Consider the following 26504-nt stretch of genomic DNA (forward strand, 5'->3'; position numbering starts at 1 on the left):
GGATAGTGTCAAGCTTCTTGAGTGTTGCAGAGATGTTGGCAAGTGGGGAATATTACATCACACTCCTGACTTATAATGGGTGGACAGGATTTGGCAAGCAGGAGGTAAGGATTGTACTGTAGGATTCCTGGGCTCTCACCTGCTCTTGTAGTCATTTAAATTCACCAAGTTTACTGTAATTCATCCAAATGAGTCTTTTTCTGAAATATTGAAAACAAGTGGGCCATGAAGACTGATGGCAATGTAGTTTAAGCTTAATCAATAATGACAGAGAAATTACGGCCACTTTTTTGACAGTTTAGAAACAGAAAAAAAGTTATTTGGTTCTGAACATTTGTCATCTGATATTCAAGCTAATGATTCTATATTCAGTTTGCCTTTCTATATTAATTGTCAATCAAAATAAATTATATGCCGCAGAGAACACAGCACAGTTCAGCATAGGAATAGGTCCCGTTGGCCCACTATGGCTGCACCGACCATGATGTCATTCCAAACAAATCTCATCTGCCTGCCCATGGTCTGTATCTCTCCATTCTCTGCCGGTTCATACATCTTTCTAAATGCTTCTGAAATGTTGCTATCATATCTGCTTTTATCACATCCACTGGTAGCACACTTCAGGCATTAACTACCCTATGTGTCAACAATTTGCCTTGCACATCTCCTTTAAACCTGCCCCCTTTCACCGTAAATCTTTATACCCTTGTATTTGACATTTTCATCCTCGGGGAAAAAAAACTCTGACAATCCAGCCTATCCATATCACTTGCAATTTTATACCTTTCTGTCAGGTTGCCCTTCAGCCTCCAACATTCTAGCAAAAACAATCTAAGTTTGTCGAACCTCTCTGTATAGCGCATGCACTCCAATTCAGGGAACATTCTGGTAAATGGCTTTTGCACTGTCTCAAGCCTCCACATCCTCCTCATAGTGTGACAACCAGAACTGCACACAATATTCCAAATGTGGCCAACTGCAGTTTTATACATAATAGTACAACTTGACACTCCCTCAAAATCACACCAATGTTATGTTACATACTGAAGTCAGTTTTGTGTTGCAGAAGTCTAAGGACGCTGAAGCAACCAGTCAACATTGTGAAGCGAGGGAATATATGCAGTAGGACATAAAAATGCTGGAGAAACTCTGGTAGTATCTGTGCAGAGAAAAGCAGCGTTAATGTTTCAATTCTAATGTGTAAATTCAGAAGAAGAATCACAATTTGCTTTTATTAGACCATTTACATACACTTTTTTAAGTTTGTTTTTTAATCTGAATGCTTAGACCTCCAAACAATGTCACAGAAACAATGGGGTAGGACTCTAAATGTTCACTGCTTCTTTGGAATGCGTGTGGCAGTGAATGCTGTTCTCACACCGTGTATTGAGTCTTTCTGGATGCTACATCATTGTGCTTGGCAACAATGTTGTGCAAATGATTTGTTGGGATCCTGCAATTCTCTGTTATAGTTGACAAGGAATGGTAATCCATTTTCAAAATCTGACACAATGAATTATTTAAATTCACTTTCTCAAAACTGAGATTAATTATTTCGATCCGTTATTTGGCAAAAAAACGACCAATATTATTTGAAAACTACGACAGTTCTTTGACAAATTCAAAAGGCTGACTCTTCAATTTTTTTGGCGAAGTCTAAGTTATGTTGGGTTTTATAAAGGGATTTCTGCCACAAAGCTTAATAAGCTTTCTTGCTGTATCTCACCAAACTCACTTCATTAACTACATACCCCATGCCTGTGGTGTCTGTCATATCTGATTCCAGCTCCATCTTATCATGCCCTATTTCCAGAACATCTCACCATTCAGCGGAGATCCACTGAAAAATCAACATCCTTGTGGTCACGCCTTTGTTAAAAGGCTGCTGTGCACCCAGATAAACATTGACATTTGGAAACTGTTCTGCTGAGCTCGGTAGCTCAGTGGTTAGCAGTGCTGCCTAACAGCACTAGGGACCTAGGTTCAATTCCAGCCTCAGGTGACCATCTGTCTGTTCTCTGGACTATCTCTGAACACCCTGCCAATGTTTGCCCAACTGCATCATGCATAACAAGCCCTTGTCTCACTCATTCTATCTTTTTCTGTCAGTCCAGGAGAAGGCAGCCCATAACAGGGCAGAGAGAGCCTGTCTGGGAGGAGGGATGCTGGACATTAGGCTCCTCACCCCATTCAAGGAGGCCGTCCCAGCCCTTGCAACAGAACACCTGGACCACTCTTGTGGGAATGTCAAGACAACTATGTCCCATCAGCCAAGTAAGTACCATTCTTTATTCCACTGCACCTCTGACAGAAATCCAGCTTTCAGTGTAATTCGTTGCACGTCATTTCTAATCACTGGCTGTGCTACCTTCCTTCTCTCGCATCTTGCAGTCACCACTGATACAAGTACCACCTTGGCATTAAAATGACCATCTCCCCTAGAAGCCATCTCCTTGATATCTGAGGACAAGAGTATCAAGTGCCCAGAGGAAACAACAGCAAGGCTGCCTCCTACTCTCCAGATTCTGGCACGTCTTTGGGAAAGTTAGGCTTAGAAAAAAAGTAGGACCCCAAAACCTGGTGAGCTCCTCAGTGGGACAGTGCTGCAGAGGGTCCAGGAAGAAATACCTCGGCTGCTGTCACTCAATGGACTGCCGGAGATAAGGCACCTGGTCAAACCAAGGCAGGAGAGAACCCCCGTGGTGTTAGCAAACAGGGACCTTGTTTAAGTCTAAAAGGCAGAAGGGGAAGCTGGACTTGCAGGCAGGTATTTGGGAGGCCATGGCCCTTATTACCCAGGTATTGCAGCAGTGCAGTGAGTCTTGTGACCATCTGGCTGCCTCCATGGAGAGGTTGGTGATTGCCTTGGCAAACCAGGCCAGAGTCCCTTAGGCTCTGCTGGAGAGGAGCACGCACCTGCTCATGACACCACACCATTGGTCCTCATTACCAAAGCATGGTGACATGCCCTGCAGGTGCCCTTTCCTCAAAGGAGACAGGGCAGTGTCAGGGTGCATCCAGCCAGAGGAGGAGCCACACCCGTGCCTGCAGAGGTAACTGGGCCCTCTACCTCCACTCTACGTGTTGACCCTACCTCCCAAACCCATGAAAGTTTAAGCCAAGGACGGTCTACTCATATCTGGCAAGAAGACCCTCCGCATGTCTGGCCCAAGTAGATACCTTCACCCCTTGAACCATCCAAACTAACCTCCAGGATGAATGGGCTCCTCCACCAAGTACGCATCCCCCCCACCCCAGCTGCAGAACCAAGGACGACACTGAGACAAAGTGGGAGGGAGAGGCAGAAGAAAACTTATTAATGGCACTTTGGTGAGACAGATACAATGCACTGTTTGTTATTTTGTACTTCTTAAATTATAAATGTCACTGCTTTCACTTTCCATCTGATTGTTTGACTCTTTGTGTAGTTGCAAATGTCATTGTTCCAGCATGAGTCATTGCTTTACAGTCACAGATGATGGAATGATGTGTATGGTGAGAAACTGCTGCATCATCTGGAAACAAGAACACCAAGGTGCATAGAAGGCAATGGTTGCAGCCATTTCCTTCTCCACTGTACACTTTCAATTTCCGGCTCAATGGAAGGTAACTGTGAGCACTCTTCAGCTGATGGCTTCCAGCGTCTGCCTCAATGCGTCTACCTCAAACATTAAATCCACTTCCTGTTTGGCTTTTCCTGTAAACCTCATCGGCTTCACACCTCCCTAAGTCCCTATACTGTACAACCCATGAGTCCTCACCTGTTCACTTTTCCTAAAAAGCCACTGGGCATATGAGGTGTATGAGATGACTGTGTCAATTGTGGTCATACACTCCCCATGCCAGCCATCTTCAGCACCCCTGAAACTACGGTGCTCCTCCCTGTGGATGAACCCCCTTCCTGCTTGACCCCAGTTCTATCCATGCTTTACTGTACCCCCCCCCCCCCCTTCATAATTGCCATTCCCCACATTCCCAGTCTACAATCCCCAGGCCTGAAGGATAGCATGTCAAGATTCTTGCTCATGGCAACATCCTCTCCTTTTCCCACCAACATTCTTTCCTTTCAGATTCTGTGGATGGACCAGACTCATCGATTGTGGCTGACCCTCTGAGTGACTTCACTGGCAGCGCTAAGAAGAAGTGCCCAGACCCCTGACTGGTGGTAAGACATCTCCCTAAAGGTGTTAACCTTATCCCAGAATTGGATTTAGACAAGTTGATTGACCAAATGCATGGCAGGTGAGGTAATGTGGATAAATGTGAGTTCATCCACTTTGGTAACAGTTACAGGAAGTCAGCTTATGATCTGAATGGCGACAGATTGGAAAATGTAGAGATGAAATGAGACTTGGGTGTCCTTGGCCATCAGTTGCTGTAAGTAAGCATGCTGATGCAGCAGGCAACTAAGAAAGCAAATGGCATGTTGGCCTTCATAACAAAGGGAGGGATGTCTTGTTGCAATTGTGCAGGGCCTTGGTGAGACCACACCAGGAGTATTGTGTGCAATTTTGGTCTCCTTTTCTGAGTAAAGATGTTCTGGCTATGGAAGGAGTGCAACAAAAGTTTACCAGGCTAGTTCTTGGGATAGCAGGTGCGGTGTATGAAGAGAGACCGGTTCGATTATAGTCACTAGATTCTGCTGAGGACTATTCCCTTGATACTTTGAGATATGGCAGCCCGCTTGCTGTGTATATATTGTGTTTGCCACATAAGCCCCTGACACATGGTTCAGGTGTGAAATTGATGTAGGACACTGCTGTTCAACAGGATGTCCACTCCATGGACTGCAGTCTATTCACTAGTGAGGCAAGGCAAGGTGTAGATGCAGCCAGGATGCAGATGAGTGCTAAGTAAGTAATAAGAATACAAGTGAGCAGCCTTGAAATGCAGCTTGCTCCAACCTATGAGCTGAATGTATGTCTGCGCAAGCAAAATGTCCTGCTGCAGCCCTTTCACTTAGATGCTAGTGCACTCTGCAATGTAAGTCTGTGTTTCCAGAGTGCCTTGCCAATCTATTGGAGAGATGCCATAATGCTCGAGTGAGATTGACACCTGGCATTTTCCAGTGCCAGCTGGATGCAGTCTGGTTGTGTGTATATGGAGGTCCTTTAGAGCAAGCAGTGAGCTGAATTGGTCAGGTAGCTACTCTGGTTTCTGTGTGGACTTTACTCCGTGCCTAGTTTTTGTGGTGAGTTTGTTAAAGCAGGAAGCTGAGGTGAGTTGGGCAATCAACAAGGTGCTTAGCAATCCCCTTTAATTAACAAGACACGGCACTTGCCAAAAGCATAAAGGTGGAATGAGATGCTACCAACATTGAGATGGGCCTCTTCTTACAACTGGTTTGACTCTTCCACTAATCTTACCGTAGCCCTCGTTGCGCAGACTCCTATAAGATTCTGCCCAATGTGATACATGTGATCAAAGTTATCGTGGATAATTAACCACTTTGCACACACTGTCATTGTTCATAACAGAATCTAGATCACTGCCATATTTTAATAAAGAAACCTAATCCTTAATCAAAAACATTCCTAATGAAGGGCTTAGGCCCGAAATGTCTCTTCTCCTGCCCCTCGGAAGCTGCCTGACCTGTTGCGCTTTTCCAGCGCCACAGTTTTTGACTCTGACCTCCAGCTCCTGCAGTCCTCACTTTCTCCTCAAAAAGAGGGAAGCCAGTCAATGCTTTGAATTGTTTTGTTTATGCACATTTGTATTGAGCTGATAGCACGTAGAACTGAAAGCTAAACATTTATAGAACATAATACAGATTGACTGTTTCAAATTTTATTACAGGGCATAGCCATCAAAAGCAGCAACAACCAGAACAATGAAGAACGCACAATAATATATCGCTTCTTATTCTCTAAAGATGCTGTTGACTTAAAGCTCCATGCTTTACTAAAACAAAGTAGACATGCATTAAACCCTGTTCACACATTCAGTCAACTGTCAGGTTCCACTTCACTTCAAGCCCTTTTTGATAGCCTTGTCAATTGCTGCTGCTGTTATTAGATCACAGTGGACCACAAAGCATCAGCTCTTGGTTTGCTCTCTTCCCTGCAGGAGGAGGGGACTCCTGGAATTCTGCTTTGAGATATTCAACAGTAAGAAATTTTATTTATGTCTTGAAGCTACAGAAAAGGGTAAAAGAAAAGTGATTTGAGAACATGCAGGAATGGCTGTGAAACTTGAAAGGGTTCAGAAAAGATTTACAAGGATATTACCAGAATTTGAGGATTTGAGCTATAGGGAGAGGCTGAATAGGCTAAGGCTGTTTTCCCTGGAGTGTCAGAGTCTGAGGGGTGACCTTACACAGGTTTATAAAATCATGTGGGCATGGATAGGGTAAATAGACAAGGTCTTTTCCCTGGGGTGCAGGAGTTCAGAACTAGAGGGCATTGGTTTAGGGTGAGAGGGGAAAGAATTAAAAGGGACCTAAGAGCTAACTTTTTCAGTGTGGTGCATGTATGGAATGAGCTGTGAGAGGAAGTGGTGGAGGTTAGTACAGTTACAACATTTAAAAGGCATCTGAATGGGTGTATGGATAGGAAGGGTTTAGAGGAATATGGGCCAAATTTTGGCAAATGGGACTAGAGTAGGTTAGGATATCTGGTCAGTATGGATGTGTTGGACCGAAGGGTCTGTTTCTGTGCTGTACATCTCTATGACTCCATGACCGAATGACATGTGATGGAAATGTGGCTACCAGCAGGTTTTTACCTGAGAGAGGCTGGCCCAGATTTTATGGTGGAAATTGTATTAAAACAGTCAGTGTTCATGATCATTGCATCTGAAACTGCATTACATCCACACGTGTAGCTAGCTGCAGAAGCCTAGGAATTGCAATCAGTGATTTTGATGCTGAATTCCTTACACACTGCAATTAAATGTGATGTGGAGAAGCTGGTGTTGGACTGGGGTGGGCAAAGTTAAAAATCACATAACACCAACAAAGCTAGTGTGCTTCCAAAGAAACCTGTTGGACTATAACCTGGTGTTGGGTAATTTTTAACTGCAATTAGAAATCACTACACTAATGAGAGCCTAACCTTTTACACTCCTGATAAATTGATGTTGTTCATAAAATGACTTTTCCCATTCTGATAAATATATTTTAAAAACTCAGAATTTGTTATTTCTTTGGTATATTTCAGTTTCAAGTGTATGTGTCTCAATTATTTATTTTGATGCCTCTAAAATACATTAATTTGTTTTGGATAGCTGTTCTTTAGAGTATCTCAATATGATTGACTACTCATGCTGATTTGAAAAGTGTGGAGCTGGAAAAGCACAGCAGGGTAAGCCGCATCAGAGGAGCAGGAGAATCAACCGTTTGGACATAAGCCCTTCATCAGGAATGTAGCAGGGGAAGAGGGATGAGAGATAAATAGGAGAGGGGTGGTGGACTGGTGGGAAGGCGAGAGGTAGATGCAGGTGAGGGGTGATGGTGATAGGTCAGAGCAGAAGGTGGAGTGAATAAGTGGAAAGACAGATGGACAGGTGTGACAGTTCAAGGTGTGACAGTGCCAAGTTGGATGGTTGGATCTGGGATGAGGTGGGGGAGGGGAGATAAAGAAAGTGGTGAAATTGACATTGATTAGGAAAGTAGTTGGAGGGTCCTAAGGCAGAAGATGAGGCACACTTCCTCCAGGTGTGGCTGGGATTTGGCAGTCGAGGAGGCTCAGGACTTGTATGTCTTTGGTGGAGTGGGAGGGATAGTTAGTGTTCAGCCACAGGGCAGCCACCAAATGCCTTTGGTGCTTGTGTTCCAAAGATGTTCTCTGAAACATTCCATGAGTTGGTGTCATGTTTCCCCAACTTAGAGGAGACCACATCGAGAGCAACGGACACAGTAAATGAAGTGTCTAGATGTGCAGTAAATCTCTGCCAGATGTGGAAGGATCCTTTGGAGCCTTTGCTGGAGGTGAGGGTGGAGATGTGGGATCAGGTTTTACATCTCTTGCGGTTGCAAGGGAAGGTGCCGGGAGTGGAGGGTGAGTTGGTTTAGGACATGGACCTAATAAGGGAGTTGCGAAGGGAATGGTCTCTGCAGAATGCTGATAGCGGTGGGAGGGGGAATATATCTTTGGTAGTGGGTCTGACTGTGGTGGTGGAAATGACAGAGGATGATGCTTTGCAAATGGAGGTTAGTTGCGGGGGGGGGGGGGGGAGGAGGTTCCTTGTTGTGGTTGGAGGGGTGGGGTTCAAGGGTTGAGGTGCTAGAAGTGGAGAATTTGCCCTGGAGGGCACTGTTGACCACGTGGGAGGGAAAATTGTGGTCCTTGAAGTAGGAGACCATCTGGGATGTTCTGGAATGCAATTGCTCTTTCTGGGAGCAGACACAGCAGAGGCTGAGGAATTGGGAGTAAATGAGAACGTTATTACAGGAGGGGATTAGGAGGAGGTGTAATCTAGGTAGCTATGGGAGTTGGTGGGTTTGACGTAGCTGTCAGTGTTGAATCAATTGTTGGAAATGGAGACAGAGAGGAACAGGAAGGGGAGGGAGGTGTCCAAAATGGTCCAGGTGAACTTGAGGTCAGGGTGGAAGGTGTTCATGAAGTTGATGATATGTTCAACCTCCTCATGGGACAAATTACAAATGAATGACGATAAGAAAAAAAATAGGGCATTCCCGAAGAATTTTTTTTAAACAATTGTATGAAGGAAAAGTATGTGCAATAGTTTACAGTATGTTTTTCTATAAAGAGGTAGCTGCATTTTTGTGCGACCTCAGACTATAGAAAATCATGCAATAGAAATAACGGGGCCTATGGGAAAAATAGGGTTAGAGTGAACCACCAAAAATATCAGTAAAAAATTAAAACAACATTAGCAGCTAGCCTAATACAAATGATAGCATAATTTAAGTAAATGTTAAAGTAATATATTTTAATTAAATAATACAATGAATTTAACACTTTCAGGGGTTTCTGAGTTTGCTGAGTTACAATATTGTATTAATTTAAGGGCTGAGGGTCATCATCAGCATCATCATTACTTTCAGGTGCCGTTCTAGGTGCAGAGTGACAATGAAAGAAAATATTTAGTTCAGAAGTGGATGGCTGTGGTTCATTGTCCTCTGACTGTTTCTTGGGAGTTGGCTTGAAAAAGCCATTCAGTTTTTGCTGCCTCGTCATCTTTTCCCTTTCATGAAGAAGCTGTTCATATGGTGCCAGATAAGACTTTATGCCATAAACTGCTATGTTGCTGCATTCTGCATTGTAGTCATTGTCTTCTAAGAGCTGCAACTGCTTCTCAACTTCCCTCAGGATAAAAGACAAGGCAGAAGTTGAAAGTTCTCATGGTGCTGCATCCTGGACTTTATCGTCTTCATCTCATGCTTCAATAAAAGTTGTAGATCAATCTTCACTTTTCAAATCCAACTTGCTTTGCAAGAGTGACGCAATGTTCTTTCATTGCTGGGAGTTCCTCGGATGGTTCAATGCCTTTAAAATCACAAAGAAAACCTGGGAGCAGCTTATGTCAAAATGCATGCAAGCAATCCTAACTGACATCATCCCAGGCCTCCACAATGATGTCAGTAGCATTCTTAATGTTAAAGCTCTTCCAAAATTAAAGAACACTGTCCTCATTATCCCCCTCAGTAGCTGCACTCAGCTTCCTGAATGTGCACCTTAAATAATAAGCTTTAAAAACTGCTATTGCACCCTGGTCCATGGGTTGAATGACAGAAGTTGTGGTAAAAACAATGACTGCAGATGCTAGAAACCAGATTCTAGATTAGAGCAGTGCTGAAAAAGCACAGCAGTTCAGGCAGCATCCAAGGAGCAGCGAAATCGACGTTTCGGGCAAAAGCCCTTCATCAGGAATACAGTCAGAGCGTGTAAAGGGTGGAGTGATAAATGAGAGGAGGGTGGGGTTGGGGTGAAAGTAGCATAGAGTACAATGGGTGAGTGGGGGAGAGGGAGCGGCGGTGAAGGAGGCCCAGGACCTCCATGTCCTCGGCAGAGTGGGAGGGGGAGTTGATATGTTGGCCACAGGGCGGTATGGTTGATTGGTGCGGGTGACCCAGAGATGTTCCCTAAAGCGCTCTGCTAGGAGGCATCCAGTCTCCCCAATGTAGAGGAGACCGCATCGGGAGCAATGGATACAATAAATGATATTGGTGGATGTGCAGGTAAAACTTTGATGGATGTGGAAGGCTCCTTTAGGGCCTGGGATGGAGGTGAGGGAGGAGGTGTGGGCGTTTGGAGGTCAAAATAGCACTTTGATGTTTTCAGAAAGCTTACCAATAATGGGAGAATGGCTTGTTTGGTGCGTTGTCCAGACTGAGGAGAATCTTGAAATCCAAATCTTTTCTCCTGCAACAATTTCTAAAGACATCCTTGAAAACATCAACAATAAGGTCTGAAAAAAATTGCCCCATCATCCAATCTCTTTTGCTTGACCTGAAGTAAACGCTCAGAGTGGACTTAGGGTAATCAGAGATGAAATCGTGTAATAGCTAACAAGAGCTCGTGTTGTAAACAAAAGTTCCCAAATTCACCAATCATATTACAGCCAAATCGCATTGAGGAAATGCATGTTATAGGAGAGCGCCCTGTACTGGCACAAGCAGCAGATCAAGGTACATTTAATAAGTTTCTACAACAAACTTAACTACTTCCTATCAATGATTGGGTTTCAATGTTAGGTGACATGAACCAAGGATGTGCCGCATGGCTAGGTGCGTGTTGAAGTTTGTTTTTAGACCGTGAACCAGAGTGAGAGACAGGGACAGTAAAATGGCCTTCCGTTGTTTTTATTCGGAGAACTTGCTGTTTCAGGTTTCTGAGGTGAAGCTACAGCATTGAGTGGAAATGGTTTCTTATACCATATCATAACAGACAGCTTACTAATATGATCAACATTTTCAGAATACAGGGGTATCAATGCATTAATAGGTTTAACATTTACAGGATGCAGTTTTCAGTTCATTGATATGTCTAGCATTTACATGGTACAGTTATCAATTCATTAAGAAGTACTTGAAACTGGCCCATTCAGATAGGTACTTGAGAATTGTCTATTCAGTTAATTGGTTTAGACCAAATGTAAACATCCTGCAGTTACCCTCCCCCCTGCTGTGCGCTCAAGGATTTTTACTATGTTAAACGGTAGTGCCTACCTTCTCTCTTTAGTTCCCTTTTTATTACTATTGTTGCCACTGGAAACTTTGATTCTGATGTAATGAAGTTTCCTTGATTCAATTAATTCACCCCTTTTATTCTTTCCTGCTTTGTGGGTTTCTGCTGAGCACCCAGCTGCAGTAATGGGTTGTTTTAATTTGCTATATCTTGTGATAATAAAATATACTACTGAACTACGGTTTTATGAATGAATGAATGAGATGGTGTTATAGTAGGATTTTATGAATGAGTAAATATAAAGCTGTTGTAAGTGGGTTAGGCTTACAGTGAGTTAGATTAGATTAGATTACTTACAGTGTGGAAACAGACCCTTCGGCCCAACAAGTCCACACCGCCCCGCCGAAGCGCAACCCACCCATACCCCTACATTTACCCCTTACCTAACACTACGGGCAATTTAGCCTGGCCAATTCACCTGACCTGCACATCTTTGGACTGTGGGAGGAAACTGGAGCACCCGGAGGAAACCCACGCAGACACGGGGAGAACGTGCAAACTCCACACAGTCTGATGGACTGAAAGACCTGGAATAACAATTTCGGATAGAAATGTGCACAGATGGCTACTTGGAGAAAGCACTGTTTGGATTATCTACTCTAGTTGAGATAATGAGGCAGCATGTAAGTATGGTCACTATATCACCTTACTATAATCATTTTTGTGGCCAGTATAAAGTTTGAAGAGAATAATGATCTCGATAGCCACAGACAGTACTCTCTGCTGCCTGAGTTGAGGCTATAGTTGAGGCTGGGTCAGGTGACAGCTCAGTTTGATCAAGCAAATGCATTTCATCATTCCATGCTTTTCAATCCAGTTGAGGCAGGAAAAGTGCTTCTTGAAAAGTTGTGATTTGCTCCTCTTTTTCTTTATCCTAGTTGTTTCTTCTGCTTGGTGGTGTCTCTCTTGATATCTACTCTACTCCCCAAAGCAGACCAGATATCCCAAACTAACTTAGTCCCATTTGCCAGCATTTGACCTATATCTCTCCCAACCCATGCTATTCATTAACTCATCCAGAATCCATTTAAATGTTGTAATTGTACCAGCTTCCACCACTTCCTTTGGTAGCTCATTCCATCTATGCACGGTTTTTGTTAAATCGATCCGCTCTCACCTTAAACCTCCCTCAGGTTTGGACTTCCCTACTATAGGAGATATTCACTCTATCCGTGTCCCTTTTGATTTTATACACCTCTATTTTATACACCTTTATACTCCTCAGCCTCTGACACATCATGGATAAAGTCCCAGCCTATTCGACCTTTCCCGAAAGCTCAAACTTTAAAACCAGGCAACACCTTTATAAATCTTTTCTGCACCCTCTCAAATTTAACAACATGCTTCCTACACAAGTGCAACCTGAATTGTAAGCAATATTCCAAAAACTGCACTCACCAATGACCCATACAGCCACACATGACATCACAACTCCTATACTCCTATATTTGGGCTTTCAGAAAGCATTTGACAAAGTTCTATATAGGAGATTATTGTATAAGGTTAAAACACATAGGATTGGGGGTAATTTATTGAGGTGGATAGAAAACTGGTTGGCAGCGAGGAAACAAAGAATAGGAATTAATGGGTCCTTTTCAAATTGGCAGTCAGTAAGTAGTGGGGTGCCACAAGGACAGGTGCTGAGACCCCCAACTATTCACAATATATATTAATGATTTGGTTGACGGAACAAAATGTATCATCTCAGTTTGTAGATTATATCAAGTTGGGTGGGATGATGAACTGTAACAAGGATGCAGAGATCTTCAGTATGATCTGGACAAGTGAGTGGGAAATCAATGGCAGATGCAGTATAATTTGGATAAATGTGAGGTTATTCACTTTGGAAGCAAAAACAAGAAGGCAGATTACTACCTGAATGTCTGTAAATTGGGAGAGGGCCGTGTGCAGCGGGACCTGTGTGTCCCTGTACACCAGTTGCTGAAAGTAAGCATGCGGGTGGAGCAGACGGTAAAGAAGGCAAATGGTATGTTGGCCTTCATTGGTTTCAATGACAGGAGCTGGGAGGTGTTGTTGCAGTTATGCAGGTCCTTGATGATGAGGCCACACCTAGAATACTGTGTGCAGTTTTGGTCTTCTTTTCTGAGGAAGGATGCTCTTGCTCTTGAGGGAGTGCAGTTTACCTGGCTGATTCCGGGGATGGCAGGACTGACATATGTGGAGAGATTGACTAAGTTAGGATTGTTTTCACTGGAGCTTAGACAAGTGAGGGGGAATGTCATACAGGCTTATAAGATTCTAACAGGACTAGACAAGATAGATGCAAGGAAGATGTTCCTGATAGTAGGTGTGTCCAGAACCAGAGGTCACGGACTGAGGATTTGAGGTGCACATTTAGGATGGAGATGTGAAGACATTTCTTCACCCAAAGAATAGTGCGTCTGTGGAATTCATTACCAGAGGAAGTAGTTGATCCCAAAACATTGAATATTTTCAGGAGGCGGTTGGATGAATGGGGTGAATAGCACTTGGGGTGAATGGAATCATAAGTTATGTGGAATAAGCAGGGTTAGGCTATTGAGTTGGACAATCAGTCATGATTGTGATGAATGGCAGAGCAGGCTCAAGAGCTGAATGGCCTCCTTCTGCTCCTATCTTCGATGTTTCCATGTCTATGTTTTTATACTCAATATTCTGACCAATGAAGGTAAGCTTACCAAGCACTTTCTTCAGCACCCTGTCTACCTGTAACTCCATTTTCAAGGAAGCATGCACCTGCACTGCTAGTTCTTTGTTCAGCAAAACACTCCAGGGCTTTACCATTAACTGTCTAAGTCCTGTGATTTTTTTTTTGCAGTCCTGACACATTATCCATATCTGCAGCTGAACAATTTGAAACAAACAGCAGCAATGCAAAAATATGGAACCCCCTCTCTGTACAGGCAAAGTGAATTCTTGAATGTAACAAAAAGTTTAGAAGTCTAGCAATAGCCAGAAATATTAAATCCCCAAAACATCTTTACGTACTACATAATAAATATATTAAACATGATGAGGGGAACTGATATGTTGTTTAGCACCATGTTGCACTGAGTCAGGTCTGCACATGGTAGGGAACTTAAAATGAAAATCATTCAGCCGTGGAATGCCTGACAAATGGATGCTATGTTCTCTAATTCCTGTCAATACTAGCTTTTGTGTTTGGAGGTTTCTGGTTGAGCTTCCAAGAAGTTTAATTTAGATAAATGTGAGGTGCTGCATTTTGGAAAGGCAAGTCAAGGTAGGACTTATACACTTAATGGAAAGCAGCAGGAAAATCGACATTTCATGCAAAAGCCCTTCATTCCTGATGAAAGGCTTTTGCCCAAAATGTCGATTTTTCCTGCTCCTTGGGTGCTGCCTGACCCGCTGTACTTTTCCAGCACCACTCTAATCTAGACTCTGATTTTCAGCATCTGCAGTCCTCACTTTTGCCTACTTAATGGTAAGGTCCTAGGGAGTGTTACTGAGCAAAGAGACCTTGGAATGCAGGTTCATAGTTCCTTGAAAGTAGAATCACAAGTAGACAGGACAGTGAAGATGATGTTTGGTTTGTTTGCCCTTATTGGTCAGTGCATTGAGTATAGGAGTTGGGAGGTCATGTTGAGGCTGTACAGGACATTGGTTAGAAACAAAAAAAAACTGCAGATGCTGGAATCCAAAATAGACCAGCAGAAGGGCTTGAAGAGCACAGCAAGCCAGGCAGCATCAGGAGGTGCAGAAGTCGACGTTTCAGGTGTAACCCTTCAGGGGATTGTGGTTAGGCTACTATTGGAATACTGCATGCAACTCTGATCTCCCTGCTGTAGGTAGGATGTTGTGAAAGTTGAAAGGGTTCAGAAAGATTTACAAGAATGTTGCCAGGTTTGGAAGGTTTGAGCTATAGGGAGAGGCCAAATAAGCTGGGCCTGTCTTTTCTGGAGCATCAGAGGCCAAGGGGTGCCCTTTCAGAAGTCTACAAAATCATGAGGGGTATGGATAGGATAAATAGGCAAGGTTTTCTCCCCTGAATGGGGGAGTCCAAAATTAGAGGGCATAGGTGTAAGGTGTAAGATTTAAAAAGGACCTAAAGGGCAACCTTTTCATGCAGAAGGTGGTGCTTATGTCAATTGAACTTCCAGAGGAAGTGGTGGAGACTGGCACAATTACAATATTTGAAAGGCATCTAGAAGGATATATGAACAGGAAGGGTTTAGAGAAATAAGCGCCAAATGCTGGCAAATGGGACTAGATTTATTTAGGATATCTGGTTGGCATGGATGACTTGGACCAAAGGGCCTATTTCTGTGCTGTACATCTGAGTCTATGACTCTAAGTGCCATGCAAAATTAGCATTTAGCCCTGTGAATTGACAGAAAATCCCCCAGGATCCACTAATAGAGGGAGGGTGCCTTATAACCATCTCACCTTCCTCTAACCTATCTTGAACAATTCACAGATTCAAGAGGCATGTTCTCCTGTCTTCCAGTGTTTCTGCCACGTGCAGATCTGGACCTATCCTCCAGTGTACTTCCACAATTAGAATTTTATGTTTCTGTAAAATAATCCATTGTGAGGATACTATGCATCTTACTTTCGAACTCCTTTTGAAGTCATGAATTTCTTCAGCAAGCAACCTTACTGAACTCTATTATGAAGAGAGGTTTTTGGCAAGTGAGTCTGCTCAAAATGTATATTAGTCCAGATGGCATGACCCTGAATTCAATTTCATAAGTCTGGCAGTGACTATGACAACTAATAGATGATTGTTAAAACTCAACTGGTTCATTAATGGACTTTACAGAAGAAAATATATCATTCTGGCTTCTGACTTCAATCACATTCTGAGCACATTCTGAAATCTTCTAGCAATCCAAGTAATGGGAATACTGCCTAAAATATAACAGTGCCTTTGTTCTGTACTGTTATTGTGGAATAGTCTGAAGAGTGATGAAAAGCAGTTTGCATTTCTTGTTAAATAGTGAATGCTGTTCATGCTTGTAATAAAATTATTAGACATGACAGATGTAAAAGGATATCCAGCTCCATATTGATCGAACAAATGATTTGTTGCAGCAAGTGATTTGTTTTTTTGACGGTATGCTTAGAAATTAGTATCTTCATTACCTCCAGGACTTTTAATTCAAAATAATAGTGCTCTGAAAATAAATCACACTTCAAAGCAATTAGTGTAAGAAATGCACAAGATCACACCCCACGACAAATCACTTGACCTGTTAATTGAATGTCCCATATATTCTGGAACTGGTCATTTATGGCAAGTTAGTTATCTGGCTGCTTCACAAAAGTATTTTAAAGAATATAAGGTTTATAAGTAATACCCAGGCAGTATTCTATCCCAAAGAATGATATTATGTCAATTATTATTTTGTTAATGTATGAGTATGCCTGAAATAAAGCTTTATCTTTGCATTGACCTTTCTTTAACTCTGTTTTCAATTATTCAGAACCTAATATTTACAGGGATTTATTTTGTAGGTTTGTATGTGCTGTAAGTGGATAAAGAATAATAATGTTTTGTACATTCACTAATGTTTAAGGACAATGCTGATGCATTGCAGAATAAAGATTCATTTTCATTTTTAAATGAAGAGCAGCTATATTATATATATAGATAGTCACAAACAACACATTTGCATAATGCTTCATTATGATAGTATCTCATTCTTACAATATCAGCAATTTGAACATAAACTCCTGATTTTCAGCCTTCTTGTGTTTCATTGTTATTTTTGATTTCAGACATGTTTGCCTGCTCCTTAATGTAATATGTAATTCAGATAACCAACAGTTGAATTTATTTCAATTTACCTTTCACATTACAGAGATGGGGTTTGAATGAAGATTCCTGTATAGTAGATGGAATCAATGACTAAGTCATAGAGTCATAGAGATGTACAGCACGGAAACAGGCCCTTCGTTCCAACCTGTCTCTGCCGACCAGATATCCCAACTCAATCTAGTCCCACCTGCCCGCATCTCCAAACCCTTCCTATTCATATACCCACCCAGATGCCTTTTAAATGCTGCAATTGTACCAGCCTCCACCACTTCCTCTGGCAGTTCATTCCATACATGTACCACCTTCTGTGTGAAAACGTTGCCCCTTAGGTCTCTTTTATATCTTTCCCCTCTCACCCTAAACCTATGGCCTCTATCTGGACTCCCCCACCCAAGGGAAAAGACTTTGTCTATTTATCCTATCCATGCCCCTCATGATTTTATAAACCTCTAATAAGGTCACCCCTCAACCTCCGATTCTCCAGGGATAACAGCCCCCAGCCTATTCAGCCTCTCCCTATAGCTCAAATCCTCCAAACCTGGCAACATCCTTCCAGCCTGTGTCTTTAATTTCAATTAGAGTCATTCCCTGACAGCTAAGAATGGAAATATAATTAACTAGTCCTTTACTGTGTTCAGAAACAGGTCCACAAATGTGACCAATAGATGACAGATTGTGTTTTCTTTATAGAACATTACAGCGCAGTACAGGCCTTTTGGCCCTTTTATGTTTCCCTCCCTCCACCAATCTGAGGCCGATCTCTCCTACATTATTCCATTTTCATCTATATGTTCATCCAATGACCATTTAAAAGCCCTTAAAGTTAGCGAGTCTACTACTGTTGCAGGCAGTGTGTTCCATGCCCCTGCTACTCTCTGAGTAAAGAAACTACCTCTGACATCTGTCCTATATCTATCATCCCTCAATGCTATGTCCCCTTGTGCTAGCCATCACCATCCGAGGAAAAGGGGTCTCACTGTTCCCTTCATCTAACCCTCTGATTATCTTGTATGTCTCAATTACGTTACCACTCAACCATCTTCTTTCCAAACAACCTCAAGTCCCTCAGCCTTTCCTCATAAGACCTTCCACCCATACCAGGCAACATCCTAGTAAATTGCCTCTGAACCCTTTCCAGAGCTTTCACATCCTTCCTATAATGCAGTGACCAGAACTGTACGCAACCTCTGCTTCCAAAATAAGAACTAATGCCACTATAATTGTCAACAGGCTTTCGTAATTTTCTATGTGTATGTTTGAATATGGAGTTGTTTTGGGTATTTGTTTTATTCATGCAACAGCACCACATTTTGCTCTAACATTTATTACATTTTGTTCCAGGTAGAGAAATTGCAGATGGCTATTTTTGCTCTCAAAAATAAACCAACTAGGTGTAAGTTATGAATAATAAGAATTTTATGCCTTATTGGGCATGTTTTTGGCAGGATGCCCATAAAGTATGATGAGTTACAGTATCCCTGCTTTGCTGCTCATACCTGACCCAGTTCCCATAAAGCAGAAGTGGGTCAGCAGAATTAGCAACTCTAGCAATAGTAGTAAGAGCTTTTAAAAGCTTCACATATGCAAGAACTAAAGATGAGATTGGTTCATTCCTATAAACTGTGTATATGCCAAGCTTGAGCAGGACATCACTATCAACTTCTTTCACCATGTGATGCTCCCAGCTAATCTGACATCATGATTACACAAGTCCTTCTGCACATGCTCAGCAGTTATTGTCAGATTATTGGGACAGTTAACTCTTGATCCTATACTTGTCATTTAAAAATAAAATCATTAGTGGGTAATTGAGCTTGTTAAGAAGACAACAGATCCAAATTGTACCCTAATCTAGTTGTCATGGGCAGTTGGGCAAGAGCAAGAAGAAAACTTCATTAACACAATGGACGGAAGTGGAGGTACAACTTCAGAGAATGCTCCCTGAACATCGGGTCACCCAGATTCCTCCCCCCGCCGCACCCACCACATGATAGCTCCCACCTGACTTCAAAAATCTATCCCGCTGAAAATGTGTTGCTGGTAAAGCGCAGCAGGTCAGGCAGCATCCAGGGAACAGGAGAATCGACGTTTCGGGCATAAGCCCTTCTTCAGGAATGCCCGAAACGTCGATTCTCCTGTTCCCTGGATGCTTCCTGACCTGCTGCGCTTTACCAGCAACACATTTTCAGCTCTGATCTCCAGCATCTGCAGTCCTCACATTTTCCCTTCAAAAATCTATCCACTGACAACTCTCCAGGATGGACTTCCTCCCATAGAGGGATGGGCATTCTACTGAGAACTCATTTGCACTGCTTCCAGTGTGTTATTTATATAGGATAGACTTTACTTACATTGGTCAGTTTGAAAGCATCATCTGTAATGGCAGGAAGTTGAGAAATACCCCACTTTTCATAAAATTCAACCCACAGCATCATATATTAATTAAAATGTAAAGAATGTCAGTTTGGCCCCATTGCTGGTAGCAATGTACAAGAGAAACAAAGGATTGAAACCAGAAAGACCATCTGACATTGACCTAGGCACCAGAAAAGACAACTACAGAAACAGCCCTGTCGACCCTGCAAAGACCTCCTTACAAATATCTGGGCACTAGTGCCAAACTTGGAGAACTGACTCACAGACTAGCAACAGCCTGACTTAGTCATACTCACAGAATCATCCCTAACAGAAAATGTCCTGACCACAATCATCACTATCCCTGGATATGTCCTGTCCCATCAGCAACAAGACAGACCCACCAGCAGGGCAGACCCAGTAGAGGTGACAGCACAGTAGAATATGGTCAAGATAGTGTTGGCCTGGAAGTCCTCAACATTGACTCTGGACCTCATGAAGTCTCTTGTCTTCAGGTTAAACATGGGCAAAGAAACCTCCTGCTGATTAACATGTACTGTCCTCCTTTGGCATGTGTGATTTGGTACACTTGGAGGAAGCACTAAGGACAGCAATAGTCCAAATTTTATACTGGATGGGGAATTACAGGGCCCACACCAAGAGTGGCTTGGCAGCAGCACTACTGATAAAGCTCGTCAGGTCCAAAAGGACATCGCTGCTAGACTGAGTCTGTGGCAGGTGGTAAGGGACCACAAGAGAGACAAGCATACCTTACATCATTATTATCAATCTGCAGGCTACAGATGCATTTGTCCATGACTGTATCAATAAGAGTGACCAACCCACAGTCCTTATGGAGATGAAGTCCTGCCTTCACATTGAGAAACCTTCTATTGTGTCATGTGACACTAGCACCATGCTAAGTAAGTCAAATGTCAAACAGATCTAGCAATTTAAGACTGGGCATCCATGAAGTGCTGTGAGACATCAACAGCAGCAGAATTGCTCTCCAGCACAATCCACAACCTCATGGCTCAGAATATTCCTCATTAAAACACTACCATCAAGCCCGGAGATCAACCCTGGTTCAATGGAGATTGCAGGAGGGCATGCCCAGAAAAGCACCTTGCATACCTAAAAATCAAGTGTCAACCTGATAAAGCTACCAAGGACTATTTGCATGACAAACAGCATAAGCAGCAAGTGATAGACAGTTAAGTGTTCCCACAACCAAAGGATCAAATCTAAGCTCTGCAGTCCTGACACATCCAGTTGAGAATGATAGTGGACAATTAGCCAACTCACTGGAGGAAGAGGCTCCATAAATATCCCCATTCCCAACAATGGAAGAGCCCAGGACTTCAGTGGAAAAGATAAAGCTGAAGCATTCACAGCAATTTTCAACAAGAAGTCCAGGGATCTCCAACATCACAGACACCACCAGTCTTCAACCAATCCATCTCACTCATTGCAATATCAAGAAATGGTTGAAGGCACTGGATGCTACAAAGGCTATGAGCCCTGAAGATTTGTGGTCCAGAAGTTGCCATAGCTGTAACCAAGTTCTTCCAGTACAGCTACAACACTGGTCATCTGACCTTGTGGAAATTTGCCCAGATATGTCCTGTAAACAAAAAACCAGATAAACACAACCTGGCAAATTACCATACATCAGTCTACTCTTGATCATCAGCAAAGTGATGGCAGGTGTCATCAACAGTGTTATCAAGCAGCATCTGCTTAGCAATAACCTGTTAGTGATGCCCAGTTTGGGTTCCACCAGTCATTCAGTTCCTGATCTCATACAGCCTTGGTCAAAACATGGACAAAAGAACTGCATTCCAGAGGTGAGGTGTGACTGACAACCCTTGACATTGAGGTCACATTAATCTGAGTGTGGCATCAAGGAACCCTAGCAAAACTGGATTCAATGGGTATCAGGGCAAACTCTCCGCTGGTTGAAGTCATGTCCGTTACATAGGAAGATGGTTGTGGTTGTTGGAAGTCTCTCATCTCATTTCTAGGACATCTCTGCAGGTGCTCCTCAGGGTAGTGTCTTAGGCCCAACCATTTTCAGCTGCTTCATCACTGACTCCCCTCTTTCATAAGATCAAAAGTAGAGATATTTGCCGATGAATAGACAATGATCAGCACCATTCATAACTCCTCAGATACTAAAACAATCCATGTTCAAATACAACAAAAGCTGGGTAACATCCAGGCTTGGGGTGATAAGAGGGTGGCATGGTGGCTCAGTGGTGAGTGCTTCTGCCTTACTGCGCCAGGGACCTGGATTTGAGTTCATTCTCAGATGACTGCCTGCGTGGAGTTTGCAAATTCCTTCCGAGTCTATGGGGGTTTCTTCCAGTTGCCTCCCACAGTCCAAAGATGTGCAGATTAGGTGGATTGGCCATGGGAAATGCAGAGTTACAGGGTTAGGATGGGTGTGGGTGAGATGCTCTTTGAAGGATAGGTTTGGAGTCGATGGGCTAAATGGCCTGCTTCCACACTGTAGGGGATTCTGTGATTCTATGTGATAAGTAACACTCACACCACACAAATGCCAGGCAATAAGAGACAATCTAACATTGAGCCTTGACATTCAAAGTGTGTTAAAGGCAGGATTGTTAGCAGTGTGGAGGAACAGAGGAATCTTGGGGTCCATATCCATAGATCCTTCAAAGTTGTCACCCAAGTTGATAGGGTTATTAAAAGGCATATGATGTGTTGGCTTTCATCAGCAGGGGGATTGTGTTTAAGAGCTGCACAGTTATGCTGCAGCTCTATAAAGCCTTAGTTAGACCACATTTGCAATATTATGTCCAGTTCTGATTGCCTCATTATAGAAACAATATGGAAGCTTTAGAGAGGGTGCAGAGGAGATTTACCAGGATGCTGCCTGGACTGGAGGACAAGTCTTATGAAGTAAGGTTGAGGGAGCTAAGGCCCATCTCATTGGAGCGAAGAAGGATGAGAGGTTACTTGGTAGAGCTGGTAAAGATGTTGAAAGGCATAGATAGAGTGGATAGCCACAGACTTTTTCCCATGGCGGAAATGTCAATCAGGAGGGGGCATTAGTTTAAGGTAATTGGAGGAAGGTTTAGGGGAGATGTCAGAGATAGGTTCTTTACACAGAGAGTGGTAGGTGCATGGAATGCACTGCCAACAGTGGTACTAGAGTCAGATACATTAGGTACATTTAAAGAGATTCTTGGATAGGCACATGGAAGATAAAGGGTATGTAGGTACATGGAAGATAACACAATGAAGGGTATGTAAGCACTTGGAAGACAGTACAATGAAGGATTTGATCTTAGAGTAGGATAAAAGGCCAGCACAACATCGAGGGCCAAAGGATCTGTACTGTGCTGTATTGTTCTATGTTCTGTGTTCTATGCTGACAGAGTAAGGAGAATGGGGTAAAAGTTATAGGATTTTGGGTGACAAGAGTGAATTCCAAAAGCCACTGATTACATTTTTGGGGGCATGTTGTTCAGGGATGAGGAATCATAACAGACTTGCAGAAGATAGAAACCATCAGGATGTTTCACCACCCAAGTATATCACAGAACTTCGTGATTCAAGAGAATAGTAAACCACTGTGCAAATTCTTATCACACTTAGCTCAAGTCCCTCAGACATAATGAGTTCCTCAGATAATTTCTTTAACAAGATCAAGCGTAGTTTTAGAAAGAGCATCAATAGTGCTCATTTGACTGAATCAAAAATATGCTCATTTTTTCTGAGCTCTTTGAACATTATGATCTTGTTTTACAACAGCTTATAGAGCAGTTTTATTTGAAATTCAAAGTGATGGCTATTTACTGCTCTTCCAGTTCTCTAACATACATGGAAGGAAGATACACCGTTACTGAGAAAGAAATAACTGTGAAGATTTTAGTCTGTGAGAAATTATGACTATAATTCATAATCCTAACCAACAGGATCAAAACTGACTACAAGCCATTGATAAGTTTGACAAACACGAAAAAGCTTTCCAAAGAACAAAGATTTTGATTGTGGCTGATGCGGTTTGACATAATCACAAAAGATAAAGAACCAGACGACAAGTGATGTTCAATTAAAGAGCCAAATTAAAAGCCAAGAATGGAGGAAAGAAATTTATTCAAGAAGTTCAAGATTTCTTAGCCTGAATCAGTCACTATTTTCTAGCCACAGTGAAGAAGTTGTAGGAATTGCATTAAGTTCAGTTATGTGATGAGGAATGTGCACAAATCTACACATTTTACTTGGAAGGCTGGTTGGAGTTCTCCAATAGTTTAATCATGCAGCAGTATTTTGAATACCATGGTCTCTTAAGTATTACCCATGACATTTTTGTCCACAATGAGTGATTGGTGATCCCATGAGCTCTCCAACAGGACACATTGAAAAAGATCCACGGGGGCATCTGAGCATATCCAAATGCCAGGCCATGGCACAAATATTGGTATAGTACAAAAAAAGCTTCTTCTTCCCTCCTCTCTTCCACCTAGACCTTGGCATTAATCACTTTGAGTTCATTGAAATGGTTTGTTTTATCAATTTGGTTAACTATTATTCTGAATGGATTTATGCCCAGAAGCTCAATCAATGCTTGTCAGAGGCCATCATAATTTTTCTCAAAACCATTTTCTCCAATATGGAATCATAGACATAATCATCTCTGACTATTGGTCACAACTTGTCAGTGAGTGTTGCCTATTTCTTTGCAGCATCTTATGTTTCAAACTCAACAAGGTATCCTCATGTCATCACTGAAGCTAACAAAAGGTTATGAATATTGAAACAAAATTCTGATAGAATAATTTCGCCCTCCTTGAAGACTGCTCCATACTGCTAAAGATTGGCTTCGCCCTCTACCCTCTCTTGATAGACTGAACGCTGTAAGCCCAACTTCCCTCCCTTTCCACAGGCACTAACACGAGTGTCATGCTTAAGGATCATAAATAAATACGTTAGAAAAGGAAATAATATAGGACAAATCAGTCCTCAGCTTTCAGACAGGGAGAGAACTGAGAGAACTTATAATCTAGCCACGCTAACAAAAGAATTCCACAGGATTCAGGACCAGCACTGCAGGGGCATTGTGCAGGTACTGTTCCAGCATGAAGAAAATACTTTGCCTGCCCCCAAAAAGCACCATTCAGAGGAACAGGAGTGTTTTGATTCAAGGAGAAGCTGATGGCCTATATATTCCAAACCAGCGGTGAAAATAATAGCAATGTAGCCAACGGCAGCTGGGACAAGGGCTGAGGTTCCTTAGCGAAGCAGTTTGCTTTGCATCTATTCTCAACAACTAAACCTCTTACAAATTCAACCCTACAGACCTGTCCTGTAAATCATATACACATCAGGGAGGTGGAGTGATGGAACATAGTGGACATAATGTAGATAGGCCATAAGGATAAAGACTTGTGGGGAGCTCTGAAGTACATGGTTAATCTTAGAATAGCTCCTGAGCATTTGTGAAAGGCAGTATCTCATGTTGATGATCACTCACAAGGAACTGGAGCTTGGGTCTGTAAGGGTCCAGATAAAATCTCTTCTGATAACATCTTCTGTATCGAGTTGCGTTCAATAAAACCTGTTGCTTTTCACTCACAACAATTTAGATTTAACATTACTACAAAAATCAAATTTTGCCAAGGTTAAATTAGATTAACAGCAAGAAGCATTTCTGACTTGGAAGTAGTCAACTAAGAAGATAGACTCTCAGCTATGAAGAGCTGGGTAGGTTGGGGTTGTCTTATTTACAGCAGAGAAGGCTGAGGGGGAACCTGATTGATGTTTATAAACTTCTGAGCAATATAGACAGGGTAGATAGGAAGAACCTTTTACCCTTACTAGAAGGGTTAATAACCAGGAGTCACAGTTTGAAGGTAGCTGAAACTATAGAGGAGATTTACAATTTTGTTTTCACCCAGAGGATGGTTGGTATCTGGAATTCATTGTCTAAAAGGGTGGTCCAGGACAAACTCTCACAACATTTAAGACACATTAAATAAGTATTTGAAATGCCACAGCACACAAGATTACGGGACCATGTGCTGCAAAACAGAATTAGAAAAGATAGATGTTCGATGACTAATGCAGAGATGATGGGCTGTAGGGTTTTTTTCTACGCTGTGAAACCGCTATGTCTCTGTGAAATATATTGTGGCGCTGGAAAAGGCACAGCAGGTTGAGCAGCAACAGAAGAGCAGAGTTGACGTTTCGGGCAGGACCTTTCATCAGGGCCAACTCTTCTGCTCCTCTAATGCTGCTTGACCAGCTGTGCCTTTTCCAGCTCCACATTTTATCGACTCTGACTTTCCAGGATCTGCTGCCTTCACTATCTCCAAGTCTGTGAAATATATTGATATTTCTTCACTGTTGTTGGCTCAACATCATGGAACTCCCTCCACCACATCATTGTGGGTGTACCTTTACCAAATAGATTGGAATGGTTCAAGAAGGCAGCATACCATCATATTCTCAAAAGGACTTAGGCATGAACATTATGTATTATCCCAGCCAGGAATACTACATTCCCTAAATGAATAAACAAAAAGCAAAATAAATCATGGTTCTAGACATGAATCTGTAGGTAAGTGATTGAATAGCCAACGTCCAACCTTCCTTTCAATGGCTTTGAAAGTGGGGCATTACTTTGAGATCTGGTTGCAAGGATTGCTTCTTGTACCATTTCAATGCATTATGTTGCCCCTCAATTAAGTTAGTGATCTAGCAGGATTGAGACTTCAGTTGTTAGTTACCACACAATAGTTGTTCAGCTGTAAATGACTATTCAGCAAACAGTATGGCTGCCTGATTACTCAATTTCTGTAGAGACAGGTCATCAAAGCCATTAGGTAGCCAATATTGTCTGGAAATTTAATGGTTGGTGTAGACAATCCAGCTATGCAGACTAATAATCACCCAAGATTTGTACAATCCCACAATAACATGAAGTGATTTGACATAAGTAATTTTGAAGAATTTGATCTCAATGGTTAATCAGACCTTTATGTGTAGTTGTGTCATGTGGACTGATTACTTATTTCTGGATTAGTGGTGCTGGAAGAGCACAGCAGTTCAGGCAGCATCCAAGGAGCAGCGAAATCGACGTTTCGGGCAAAAGCCCTTCCATCAGGAATAAAGGCAGAGAGCCTGAAAGGTGGAGAGATAAATGAGAGGAGGGTGGGGGTGGGGAGAAAGTAGCATAGAGTACAATG

The sequence above is a fragment of the Chiloscyllium plagiosum genome, chromosome 2 (genome assembly GCF_004010195.1).
Source record: "Chiloscyllium plagiosum isolate BGI_BamShark_2017 chromosome 2, ASM401019v2, whole genome shotgun sequence".
Classification (NCBI taxonomy): domain Eukaryota; kingdom Metazoa; phylum Chordata; class Chondrichthyes; order Orectolobiformes; family Hemiscylliidae; genus Chiloscyllium; species Chiloscyllium plagiosum.